Below are 12,189 nucleotides of genomic sequence, written 5' to 3' on the forward strand. Positions count from 1 at the left end.
TTATTTTGCAAAGATGTACAACATATAAAAAGTTTTTATAACTGACAGTGCCCATTTAAGTTTTGCCTTCTGACAGATGCTGGGATGAGGCTTAGCTTGAGTAAAGTTTTTATTTATTATTTTTTTTTAAAAGCTGCTAACTTTGAGCAATCTACAAGGTGAAAAATCGATCTGAAAAATCTTTATAAATCCTATGACCATGTGAAAGATTTGGTGCATTTGATATTGGCCTAAAGGTAAAAGTGCAAGACAGAAGAATGCAGTGAAAAAGAAGCCATTGATAATTCCCCAATGTTATTCATACTAGATCCCTAGACCAGAGGCAGCAATAGGCAAACCTGGGCAGATGCCTCAACCATTGGGCTTGGTTTGATGGTTGATGGTGAGTAGTGGTACAACCTCATTACTGAGAGGAAGAGAGAGATCAGTTTAGCACAGCTTTTCCTTCTGTTGTGTTTGTGCTTTAGGCTTCGTTCACACAAAGGAATTTCCAAGTGGATTTCGATGAGAATATTCTGCTCGGAAATTCCACTGCATTTCAATGCGATTTTGCTGCACTGTGCACAAAGCGGAACTTCAAAATCCTGATTCTGGCATCGCAGAAAGAATAGTCATGTCCATTCTTTCTGTGGATTCTACTCAGAAATGCATTGTCGTCTATAAGATGGTGCATTTCCTATCAGTCCTAACGCCCCAGCAAAATTATTGAAATGTACGGAATGTTTTCCCATATTTTCCAGGTGGACATTCTGCATGAAATCAGCCATGTGAACATGGCCTTAGACCAGGATGTCTGCTGAGAGGTTGTTAGGGGAAAGTAGTCTAGCACAGCTTAGGAGGATGCCAACCCCTGCTACGAGTTCCATCCAGAACACTATCCTAACTTGGTCCTAATCTATGAGCAGAAAGGAGGAAAGAGACGAATCTTCAGGCCTGCACCTCACCATTGGGAACTGCAGTACTGGTAAGACAACTAAGACAATATTTTCCCACCTCTGAGCTTTAAAGTTACTGATCCAAGTTACCCTTCCTATAGGAGGAGTAAGTACTAGTTACAAGGACTATGTGAAGAAAACCCAGCTTCTGGGAACCCCGAAATACACCTTCACTTTGGGGAACCCCTTTCCAACCACAGCTAAGCCTCTTCCTTTTTGATGCATAAGAACCATGCCTCCATCTCGAATGATTTTTGCTTAAAAGGATATTCCGGTGGAAAACTTTTTTTTTTTTTTTTAAATCAACTGGTGCCAGAAAGGTAAATAGATTTGTGAATTACTTCTATTAAAAAAAGCTTAATCCTTCCAGTACTTATTAGCGGCTGTATACTACAGAGGAAATTCTTTTCTTTTTGGATTTCTTTTCTGTCTGTCCACAGTGCTCTCTGCTGTCTCCTCTGTCCATGTCAGGAACTGTCCAGGGCAGGAGACAATCCCCAGAGCAAACTTATGCTGCTCCAGACAGTTCCTAAAATGGACAGAGGTGTCAGCAGAGAGCACTGTGGACAGACAGAAAGTTAATTTGTAAATTACTTCTATTTAATCATCTTAATCCTTCCAGTATTATCAGCTGCTGTATGCTCCAGAGGAAGTTTTTTTTTCTGTCTGACCACAGTGCTCTCTGCTGACACCTCTGTCCATGTCAGGAACTGTCCAGAGCAGGAGCAAATCCCCAGAGCAAACCTCTCCTGCTCTAGACAGTTCCTGACATGGACAGAGGTGTCAGCAGAGAGCACTGCAGTCAGACTGGAAAGAACTACACAACTTCCTGTGGAACATACAGCAGCTGATAAGTACTGGAAGGTACGTTAAGATTTTGAAATAGGAGTAATTTACAAATCTGTTAAACTTTCTGGCACCAGTTGAAAAAATAAAAAATAAAAAAATAAAAAAAATAAAAATAAAAATTCCAGTGGAATACCCCTTTAAATACTGGAAAGACAGACACGTGGAACTTGAGAAGACAGCCCTGCTATACCTTCTATAGGTGTGTTTCCCAACCAATGGGCCTCCAGCTGTTGCAAAACTGCAACTCCTGGCATTTTGGGAGTTGTATTTCTGCAACAGCTGGAGACACCCTGGTTGGGAAACCCTTTTGTATAGAATTCATCTTTATAAACTAATCTGGCATATGTATCTCACTTGTAGGCCCCTAAGATACTATCGCTGTTTACAGGTGAACGCCAAAGGTGCTAAGTTAAGAACACTACAGTGCTGCAGTGCCACCCAGTGGTGGTTACATATATTGCAGTGGAAAGGACTTTTTGCTACTTTTACCATTTTAACTTTTTTTCTTCTTCTTTTTAATAAAACTTATAGAAGAAATAAGCCAGATCAGCAAGTGCGGGCGGCACCGTTCTAATCTTAGTCTTTGCAATGTGTGTATTGTGCATTGTGTGTAATGAACTGTGTAATGCAGAGTTTCCCAACCAGTGTGTCTCCAGCTGTTGCAAAACTACAACTTATAGAAGAATTAAACCAGATGGGCAAGTTGCGGGCGGCACCGTTCTAATCTTAGTCTTGGCAATGTGTGTATTGTGCATTGTGTGTGTGTAATGAACTGTGTAATGCAGAGTTTCCCAACCAGAGTGTCTCCAGCTGTTGCAAAACTACAACTCCCAGCATGCCCGGACAGCCTTCGGCTGTCCGGGCATGCTGGGAGTTGTAGTTTTGCAACAGCTGGAGACACCCCGGTTGGGTAAACACTGGTGTAGAGAGTGTGGGAAAAAACACACAGAGGCACATGCACCTATTGTATAGGGCTTAGTGCAGACTACACAGGAAGTGGCTGATTCATTATATGAGAAAACACTGCAGCAAAACCTCAGAGACAGCCAGAGAGACGAGACAGAGCAAGAGACACATAGAGCTTCAGAGACTGCGGGAACACAGGAGACCCTGATATTGGTGAGTAGAGTTAAAGTGGGGTTGTGTAAAGTTTGGGGGGACACATTGTGGGGGCACTCCTGCTGTGGTTATTGGGGCTTATTCCAATACGACCGGTGTTATAGGTGGCCCTGACAACAAAGCTGCAAAAAGAAGCGGGGGAAGGTTAATAAGAGATATTATAGAGAGAAAGAGAAGCAGAGAGAGGAAGACAGGAAGAAAAGAGGAAGAGAATGAACGGAAGAAGAGGCGTTGGGGGGGGAAGTGACAGCTCAGTAAAGAAGCGGAGGACAAGGGGGAGACTGCTCCTGGCTCGGGCCATGCACATAAAGAGGTGAGCGAATCTCGTATTCTCGTATAAGAGCGGCGTAGATACTGTCTACTGTACTGTCCCCGCTAACCGCAGCCATAACCCATGTCCTTATCTGTAGAGATAGAGCCGGGCGCCCCAGAGGATACAGAGCTCAGGAAATACATCCACCTAATCTACATCAAAGTATTATAAGGCTCCGGAGATCAGATCTGTCGCTGGTTAGATAGAAGAGTGTTTGGCGCATTGAGTAGAAGGGACATCGGCGCAAATGTGTATAATTGGAGGGTAAAAAACATATATACATATATATATATATGTGTGTATACAAATACAAGATAGGCAGCACAACCTCAGCAGGTCACAGAGAGTAGATAGGGGTGCAAGCGATGACTGTGGTCCCAGTCGCAGACCGTGTCCATCAATAGTTACTTCAAAAGAGTCGCAGCGCACCCAAACAGTATAGGGTGCAAAAAAACGGAGCTTTATTGGCCCATGTAATACGACATTTCGATGGTATCACACCAGCATATGCTTGATAAAGATGGTGTGATACCATCGAAACGTCGTATTACATGGGACAATAAAGCTCAGTTTTTTGCACCGTATGCTGCTTGGGTGTGCTGCGACTCTTTTGAAGTAACTATGTATGTGTATGTGTATATATATATATATATCTATATACATATACACACACATACATACCTATAAATATATGGACGCATTGGTTTACAAGAGTAGATAGAATGGCGGTGCAAATGTGTTATAACTAAAGGGTAAAATATATATATATATATATATATATATATATATATATATATATATTACACACACACACACACATATATATATACACACACTGCTGAAAAAATTAAGGGAACACTTAACACAATGTAACTCCAAGTCAATGACACTGAATGACAATCAATTTCACATGTTGTTGTGCAAATGGAACAGACAACAGGTGGAAATTATAGGCAATTAGCAAGACTATAAAGGAGTGGTTCTGCGGGTGGTGACCACAGACCACTTCTCAGTTCCTATGCTTCCTGGCTGATGCTTTGGTCACTTTTGAATGCTGGCGGTGCATTCACTCTAGTGGTAGCATGAGACAGAGTCTACAACCCACACAAGTGGCTCAGGTAGTGCAGCTCATCCAGGATGGCACATCAATGCGGGCTGTGCCAAGAAGGTTTGCTGTGTCTGTCAGCGTAGTGTTCAGAGCATGGAGGCGCTACCAGGAGACAGGCCAATACATCAGGAAATGTGGAGGAGGTAATAGGAGGGCAACAACCCAGCAGCAGGACCGCTACCTCCACCTTTGTGTAAGGAGGAGCAGGAGGAGCACTGCCAGAGCCCTGCAAAATGACCTCCAGCAGGCCACAATCTTTGTGTTACCTTTATTTTTTTGAGCAGTGAATATATATGTACATATAAATATATATATATATATATATATATATATATATATTATTTTATTAATTAATTTCTTTTTTGCACTGACATCAAAACAGTGGCTGTGCGTGGGTGGCTGGTGCCTAGGGTAAGGGAAGTATTGCATCCAGCCCAACAAATGTGAAGCCAGTGTAGGCGTCTACAGTACTGTACAGGAGCAGAGAGTCCGACAGAAAACAAGAGTCTCCTGTATGTAACATCGTTTATAAGGCTGAAAAAGAAGGAGTCCATCAAGTTCAAACTACATCCCTATTGTGTCTCTACTGTGTTGATCAAGAGGAGGGCAAAAAACCCTTATGAGGCTGATGCCAATTCTTGCCATGACAGAGGAAAAATTCTTGCCCGACTCCAATATAGCATCAGAATAAATCCCTGGATCAACGCTCTGTCCCTATAAATCTAGAATCCATAACCTGTAATGTTTTACTCTCTAGAAATATATCCAGGCCCCTCCTGATCTCTCCTTTTATGTTCACCAAGACCACAGTCTCACTGTTACAGTAAAGAACCCTCCATCTGTGCTGATGTAGAAACCTTCTTTCCTCTAGAGCAGTGTTTCCCAAACGCGGTCCTCAAGCACCCCCAACAGGTCATGTTTTCAGGATTTCCTTAGTCTTTCACATGTGAAATAGCTGTGGTGATGCCCGATGCACTGACCACAATTATCACCTGTGAAAGCCTAAGGAAATCCTGAAAACATGACCTGTTGGGGGTGCTTGAGGACCTCATTTAGGAAACACTGCTCTAGGCTTAGAGTACAACATACAGCATAGGTTTTCTTACACTATACATCATACCCCATGCTACACTAACATTCCTCCAGGGGTTTGACTCCATACCTGCAGTATTTTACTTACTAGGGATGAGGAAACTCTTGATATTAGAGCAATGGTCCATTACTTGGTGGTATTTGTTTAATAGTAGATTATCTAGATCAGTGTTCTCCAAACTGTGCCCCCCTCCCCCCAGATGGTGCTAAACTACAACTCCCGGCATGCCCGAACAGCCAACGGCTGTCCGGGCATGCTGGGAATTGTAGCTTTGGTCCATCTGTAAGGGCCACAGTTTTGGAGACCACTGATCCAGGTGATGCTCCTCCTCTTCATAGACATGGCAGTCATGTAAACAGCGAACTCCTGACTACCTCCATCTGCGGCAACAGGCCAGAGGGAATCAGAGAGCCCTGTATTTCAAGATGATGGGACCCCCATCTATTAGACATTTAAGGCGTATCCTGTGCATGTCCCCCCCCCCTCCCCCAATTGATGTCTCCAGACCTACTTACACTCCTGTGGTTCTCCAGCATTTAGAGGCTGAATTATCTGATGTACCTCAACATAATCACAGATCTCATGGCATTAGTGAATCTAAGTGGCAACTATAAACCATCACTCTGTCACTTGGCACCTGGGCGCAGATAATATAGTCATTTGGCACCACACCCAACAATGCCAAAGGGAACTCTTCCCCCAGCGTGGTATCACTGACGCTCAGCATTATTCACATGGTGGTAAATAGTTAATAGCTGATTTCCAGGCATGGTTTATATTGAGGTTCCCTTCCCTCGGCCGAGGTGCGCCATTTATGTCATAGTCTTCCTTTTCTCCCCACTGGTTTATGATATGTTCCTCCTTATTTTTAATGTTTTTTTGCTCTAGCTTCACTCTGGCTTCTTGTTGATCTTGGGGGAGCTTGTGCTTACATGCAGCCAAAAAAAATCTAAAAAATCCGAGCTCCAGGGTAAAGCTTGAATGGTGGTTCCAGTAGCTCAGAGCCTGTGATGAGAAATAAGGTAGATATCAGACTACCTAACCCTTACGTTATACTATGTAACTAATCTGGAGGCCTGTGTCCTAAAGGGAACCTGATATCACTTTCATGCAGCCTGAACCACAAGTCATTGGGGTGTTCCCTGGTGGCTTTTCCCCATCCCATCATTCTTCATTGGGGTAGTCCCTGGTGGCTTTTCCGCCATCCCATCAGTCTTCATTGTGGTGGTACTGGTGGCTTTTCCCCATCCCATCAGTCTTCATTGGGGTGGTCCCTGGTGGCTTTTCCCCATCCCATCAGTCTTCATTGAAACAGGCACTGTCCAAATGACTTGTGGTTCAGGCAGCATGAAAAAGATAACAAGTTCCCTTTAAAGTGGATCTGCCATCACACTTTGTCGCTATTTCATGCCATTAAGCTAATAGGAGTCATCAGTGAATACACCGAACATATAGTTTATATATCCAGCATATTCAAACAGTAGATCCCCCAGGGACAAATCAATAACATATATTCATTTTATAGGGGACCATTGAAACCCCAGTATTCTCAAGAATGAGGGTCCCAACTCTGCCGTCAGAAAGGAGTGCCAATCATGCATCTGTCTAAGCAGGCTGCCAGAAATACCCAAGAGCTGTTCCGGGACCATTGTACTGTCTCCATTCTGATGGGAGACTTAAGACCCCAACAGTCAAGACCACCAGTTGTCCCAGGGGTCACGAGCTTAGGGTGAGATTTATCCAAACCTGTCCAGAGGAAAAGTTGCTGAGTTGCCCATAGCAACCAATCAAAACCGCTTCTTTAATTTTTCAGAGGCCTTTTCAAACATGAAAGAAGCGATCTGATTGGTTGCTATGGGCAACTCAGCAACTTTTCCTCTGGACAGGTTTGGATAAATCTCCCTCTTATTCCCTATTTTGTCCACAGAGGATAAGACTTATGGGTGGAACAACTCCATTAATGGGGAATTTCCATCTGGGAACGAAAACTTACCAGACCCTATAGGTTCCTTGTGGCTGCTGGAGGTACTTAGCATGCGGAAAGAAGGAGAGCCAGCTTTTTTATCACTTTTGGTGGAACCCCCATTGACTGTAATTGTAGTCGTGTAAACAGCGAAATCCTGACTACTTCCGTCAGCAGTAAGTAGGCCAGAGGGAGTCAGGGAGCCCTGGATTTCAAGATGGTGGGACACCCATCAATAGGACATTTATGGCGTAAGAAGAGGAAGAGAATGAACGGAAGAAGAGGCATTGGGGGGGGGGGAAGTGACAGCTCAGTAAAGAAGCGGAGGACAAAGGGGAGACTGCTCCTGGCTCGGGCCATGCACATAAAGAGGTGAGCACAATTGGCCACCAAGACCACAGTCTCACTGTGGTTACAGTAAAGAACCCTCCATCTGTGCTGATGTAGAAACCTTCTTTCCTCTAGAGCAGTGTTTCCCAAACGCGGTCCTCAAGCACCCCCAACAGGTCATGTTTTCACGATTTCCTTAGTCTTTCACAGGTGAAATAGCTGTGGTGATGCCCGATGCACTGACCACAATTATATCACCTGTGAAAGCCTAAGGAAATCCTGAAAACATGACCTGTTGGGGGTGCTTGAGGACCTCATTTAGGAAACACTGCTCTAGGCTTAGAGTACAACATACAGCATAGGTTTGCTTACACTATACATCATACCCCATGCTACACTAACATTCCTCCAGGGGTTTGACTCCATACCTGCAGTATTTTACTTACTAGGGATGAGGAAACTCTTGATATTAGAGCAATGGTCCATTACTTGGTGGTATTTGTTTAATAGTAGATCATCTAGATCAGTGTTCTCCAAACGGTGCCCCCCTACCCCCAGATGGTGCTAAACTACAACTCCCAGCATGCCTGGACAGCCAACGGCTGTCCGGGCATGCTGGGAATTGTAGTTTTGGTCCATCTGTAAGGGCCACAGTTTTGGAGACCACCGATCCAGGTGATGCTCCTCCTCTTCATAGACATGGCAGTCATGTAAACAGCGAACTCCTGACTACCTCCATCTGCGGCAACAGGCCAGAGGGAATCAGGGAGCCCTGTATTTCAAGATGATGGGACCCCCATCTATTAGACATTTAAGGCGTATCCTGTGCATATCCCCCCCCCCCCCCCCCAATTGATGTCTCCAGACCTACTTACCTACTTACACTATTGTGGTTCTCCAGCATTTAGCATCTGAATTAACTGATGTACCTCAACATAACCACAGATCTCATGGCATTAGTGGATCTAAGTGGCAACTATGAACCATATCTGTCACTTGGCACCTGGGCGCAGATAATATAGTCATTTGGCACCACACCCAACAATGCCAAAGGGAACTCTTCCCCCAGCGTGGTATCACTGACGCTCAGCATTATTCACAAGGTTGTAAATAGTTATTAGCTGATTTCCAGGTATGGTTTATATTGAGGTTCCTTTCCTTCGGCCTAGGTGCAGCATTTATTATATGTTCCTCCTTATTTTTAATGGTTTTTCGCTCTAGCTTCACTCTGGCTTCTTGTTGATCTTGGGGGAGCTTGTGCTTACATGCAGCCAAAAAAATCAAAAAAATCCGAGCTCCAGGGTAAAGCTTGAATGGTGGTTCCAGTAGCTCAGACCCTGTGATGAGAAATAAGGTAGATATCAGACTACCTAACCCCTTACCTTATACTATGTAAATAATCTGGAGGCCTGTATCCTAAAGGGAACCTGATATCACTTTCATGCAGCCTGAACCACAAGTCATTGGGGTGTTCCCTGGTGGCTTTTCTGCCATCACATCAGTCTTCATTGGGGTGGTACCTGGTGGCTTTTCCCCATCCCATCAGTCTTCATTGGGGTGGTCCCTGGTGGCTTTTCCCCATCCCATCAGTCTTCATTGAAACAGGCACTGTCCAAATGACTTGTGGTTCAGGCAGCATGAAAAAGATAACAAGTTCCATTTAAAGTGGATCTGCCATCACACTTTGTCGCTATTTCATGCCATTAAGCTAATAGGAGTCATCAGTGAATACACCGAACACATAGTTTATATATCCAGCATATTCAAAAGAGTAGATCCCCCAGGGCCAAATAAATAACACATATTAATTTTATAGGGGACCATTGAAACCCCAGTATTCTCAAGAATGAGGGTCCCAACTCTCCCGTCAGAAGGGAGTGCCAGTCATGCATCTGTCTAAGCAGGCTGCCAGAAATACCCAAGAGCTGTTCTGGGACCATTGTACTGTCTCCATTCTGATGGGAGACTTAAGACCCCAATAGTCAAGACCACCAGTTGTCCCAGGGGTCACGAGCTTAGGGTGAGATTTATCCAAACCTGTCCAGAGGAAAAGTTGCTGAGTTGCCCATAGCAACCAATCAGATTGCTTCTTTAATTTTTCAGAGGCCTTTTCAAACATGAAAGAAGAGATCTGATTGGTTGCTATGGGCAACTCAGCAACTTTTCCTCTGGACAGGTTTGGATAAATCTCCCTCTTATTCCCTATTTTGTCCACAGAGAATAAGACTTATGGGTGGAACAACTCCATTAATGGGGAATTTCCATCTGGGAACGAAAACTTACCAGACCCTATAGGTTCCTTGTGGCTGCTGGAGGTACTTAGCATGCGGAAAGAAGGAGAGACAGCTTTTCTATCACTTTTGGTGGAACCCCCATTGACTGTAATTGTAGTCGTGTAAACAGCGAAATCCTGACTACTTCCGTCAGCAGTAAGTAGGCCAGAGGGAGTCAGGGAGCCCTGGATTTCAAGATGGTGGGACACCCATCAATAGGACATTTATGGCGTAAGAAGAGGAAGAGAATGAACGGAAGAAGAGGCATTGGGGGGGAAGTGACAGCTCAGTAAAGAAGCGGAGGACAAGGGAGAGACTGCTCCTGGCTCGGGCCATGCACATAAAGAGGTGAGCACAATTGGCCACCAAGACCACAGTCTCACTGTGGTTACAGTAAAGAACCCTCCATCTGTGCTGATGTAGAAACCTTCTTTCCTCTAGAGCAGTGTTTCCCAAACGCGGTCCTCAAGCACCCCCAACAGGTCATGTTTTCAGGATTTCCTTAGTCTTTCACAGGTGAAATAGCTGTGGTGATGCCCGATGCACTGACCACAATTATATCACCTGTGAAAGCCTAAGGAAATCCTGAAAACATGACCTGTTGGGGGTGCTTGAGGACCTCATTTAGGAAACACTGCTCTAGGCTTAGAGTACAACATACAGCATAGGTTTGCTTACACTATACATCATACCCCATGCTACACTAACATTCCTCCAGGGGTTTGATTCCATACCTGCAGTATTTTACTTACTAGGGATGAGGAAACTCTTGATATTAGAGCAATGGTCCATTACTTGGTGGTATTTGTTTAATAGTAGATCATCTAGATCAGTGTTCTCCCAACTGTGCCCCCCTACCCCCAGATGGTGCTAATCTACAACTCCCAGCAACGGCTGTCCGGGCATGCTGGGAATTGTAGTTTTGGTCCATCTGTAAGGGCCACAGTTTTGAAGACCACTGATCCAGGTGATGCTCCTCCTCTTCATAGACATGTGTTACGCCGAGCGCTCCGGGTCCCCGCTCCTCCCCGGAGCGCTCGCTACACTTCCCTCACTGCAGCGCCCCGGTCGGTTCCACGGACCCGGGGCGCTGCGTTACTACCTCCGGCCGGGATGCGATTCGCGATGCGGGTAGCGCCCGCTCGCGATGCGCACCCCGGCTCCCGTACCTTACTCGCTCCCCGTCAGTTCTGTCCCGGCGCGCGCGGCCCCGCTCCCTAGGGCGCGCGCGCGCCGGGTCTTTGCGATTTAAAGGGCCACTGCACCGCTGATTGGTGCAGTGGTTCCAATTAGTGTTTACACCTGTGCACTTCCCTATATCACCTCACTTCCCCTTCACTCCCTCGCCGGATCTTGTTGCCCTAGTGCCAGTGAAAGCGTTCCTTGTGTGTTCCTTGCCTGTGATTCCAGACCTTCTGCCGTTGCCCCTGACTACGATCCTTGCTGCCTGCCCCGACCTTCTGCTACGTCCGACCTTGCTTCTGTCTACTCCCTTGTACCGCGCCTATCTTCAGCAGCCAGAGAGGTTGAGCCGTTGCTAGGGGATACGACCTGGTCACTACCGCCGCAGCAAGACCATCCCGCTTTGCGGCGGGCTCTGGTGAAAACCAGTAGTGACTTAGAACCGATCCTCTAGCACGGTCCACGCCAATCCCTCTCTGGCACAGAGGATCCACTACCTGCCAGCCGGCATCGTGACAGTAGATCCGGCCATGGATCCCGCTGAAGTTCCTCTGCCAGTTGTCGCTGACCTCACCACGGTGGTCGCCCAGCAGTCACTACAGATTGCGCAACAAGGCCAACAGCTGTCTCAACTGACTGTTATGCTACAACAGTTACTACCACAGCTCCAGCAATCATCTCCTCCGCCAGCTCCTGTACCTCCTCCGCAGCGAGTGGCCGCTTCTGGAATACGACTATCCTTGCCGGATAAATTTGATGGGGACTCTAAGTTTTGCCGTGGCTTTCTTTCCCAATGTTCATTACACTTGGAGATGATGTCGGACCAGTTCCCCACTGAAAGGTCTAAGGTGGCTTTCGTAGTCAGCCTGCTGTCTGGAAAAGCCCTGGCTTGGGCCACACCGCTCTGGGACCGCAATGACCCCGTCACTGCCTCTGTACACTCCTTCTTCTCGGAAATTCGAAGTGTCTTTGAGGAACCTGCCCGAGCCTCTTCTGCTGAGACTGCCCTGTTGAACCTGGTCCA

The 12,189-nt window shown here is 45.9% G+C and overlaps 1 protein-coding gene across 7 annotated transcripts in view; it reads left to right on the top strand.

The window, feature by feature from the left end:
- Positions 1-12,189, top strand: part of GPSM3 (G protein signaling modulator 3) — a 109,945-nt gene that overhangs the window by 60,618 nt on the left and 37,138 nt on the right. For 3 of the 7 annotated variants that reach the window (XM_056538162.1, XM_056538164.1, XM_056538160.1), the window contains exon 2: positions 741-964. The gene's annotated coding sequence lies outside the window, so the exon portion shown is untranslated. Of the gene's footprint in view, positions 1-740; positions 965-2,742; positions 2,904-3,007; positions 3,217-7,713; positions 7,753-10,135; positions 10,332-12,189 lie in introns of those variants that run through there. The other 4 variants (XM_056538158.1, XM_056538159.1, XM_056538161.1 and 1 more) reach the window with 4 other exon arrangements.

This window comes from Hyla sarda, chromosome 9, assembly GCF_029499605.1.
Source record: "Hyla sarda isolate aHylSar1 chromosome 9, aHylSar1.hap1, whole genome shotgun sequence".
In the NCBI taxonomy this organism is placed as follows: Eukaryota; Metazoa; Chordata; class Amphibia; order Anura; family Hylidae; genus Hyla; species Hyla sarda.